The following is a 1,750-nucleotide window of genomic DNA, read 5'->3' as shown; positions in this document are numbered from 1 at the left end:
AGAAAAAGAAAAACATAACAAGGCCCAGTCTGATATCATAAATTGCATTTTGTTGTTGGGTATATTTAATCTCTTTAATCTGAATATATACCTTTTTTCCATAATCTTGACATAGTTGAAGAATGCTGAACAATCATTTTACACAATGGTCCACAATTTGCATTTATTCACTGTTTCTTAATGATTAGGTTGAGTTTATGAATTTGGGGCAGAGATGTCAGAAAGATTTTGTGTCCTCAGTGTGATTATTATTCAAATGTTATCTTATTTTACTTCTATTAATTTTATTTTATTTCATTTTTAACTTGAAATTGAAAAATTAAAACAACACACAAATAGAAAAAAAATCACATCACTTTACAAACAAATCCAAGCAAAGGCTTAAGAAAAACAAATACCATAAAATAACTACTTTGCTTCCATTATGTTCCTACCTTGCAAAAATGTGGTATTTTAATTGCAGTTGATGAAAGAACATTTCTAATATTACAAACTGTACTGTTTGTTCAGGCCATGTATTTTCTTATGGGTCATGTGTATTGCTGCAGTCCTATCTTTCTTATTTTCCTCTTTTTTCCTCTAGTTTCATATAAACTACTTCATGTCCCTCTTACCCCCTTTGAAATATAGACTTCTCTGCTTAACATTATGTGTAGAATCTGCTACAGACGACACCAACATTTACTGAAACTTTTCATCACTCTGAAGAGGAATTCCTCTAGCAATAAAGCCCAATATCCAGCAGGAAATCCTGGCACAAGGAAACCTCAGGAAAGAAGCTTCATTTCAGCTAGAACCTGTAGAGAGTATGGACTTAGCACAGGTTCCCAGGGTGGCCTAAGTTTCAGGTTGTCCCTTGGAATGCATAAGAAGAATTTCAGTGGCCACCAACCCAACTCACACTGAGCACAGTGTTGTGAAGCAGCAGGCTTCAAATTCAATGGCTCCCTCTGGGGTCTGAAAATTTAAAGGGCCCTTCAAGTGGGCAGGTGATGCCAGGTGGAAATGGTGACAGTGCAGACTAAAGTAGCTATAAGGGGATGTTTCTACAGCTCACAGGATCAGCTGTGTACCGGATGGATGGTGAGCTTTTGACTTTACCAGGAATATTCTGTGTCAAAATCCCCAGGGGGACTTCCTGGTTGGTTTCAGCTGCTAGGGGCTTTAAGGTAAGTGCCCCTGGCTGAGTACTGGTCTGCCTACATTTTTCAATGGTGCATACATTATCAATGTTTTTGAGGCATGTTGCTAAGCACCCCTCATGCTCACTGTTACTAGGACCCTCAATGGGGTCTGCATGTGCACATTCTAAGATCCCACCTGAATTCAATGAAGCTTTGGGTACCTGGGATGAGTCCTCTTTGTCCACATGTCCTAGATAAAATGAGGTTTGTTTCCCAGGCTGTTTAGCTCCCAGATTTTGCTGTATTTTTTGCCAGCCAGAGGTCTCTGGCACCAAATTCTGAGTGTCAAAGAAGTCTGTTGATCCAGTGCCCAATTGGTGACATGTTGTGGTGCTTGAGTTGAATGGGTTGTAGCCATAACCGAAGAGAGGAAAATGGTCTCCCAGAGGGCAGGCAAGATGGTGTCCATTGAATATTATTTGATTATGCGTCCAGGAAATCACATAACCTTAAGGGATGTCCCTGGTCTGGGAGCCAGGCTCCCCTGGCTTGACACTGAGAGTGTTCCCATAGAAACTGAAAACACACCTCATGCCCATTATACATGGAATTGGCCTTGGGTGACA

Source organism: Choloepus didactylus, chromosome 4, assembly GCF_015220235.1.
Source record: "Choloepus didactylus isolate mChoDid1 chromosome 4, mChoDid1.pri, whole genome shotgun sequence".
Classification (NCBI taxonomy): domain Eukaryota; kingdom Metazoa; phylum Chordata; class Mammalia; order Pilosa; family Megalonychidae; genus Choloepus; species Choloepus didactylus.
Note: the sequence above shows the minus strand (reverse complement) of the source record.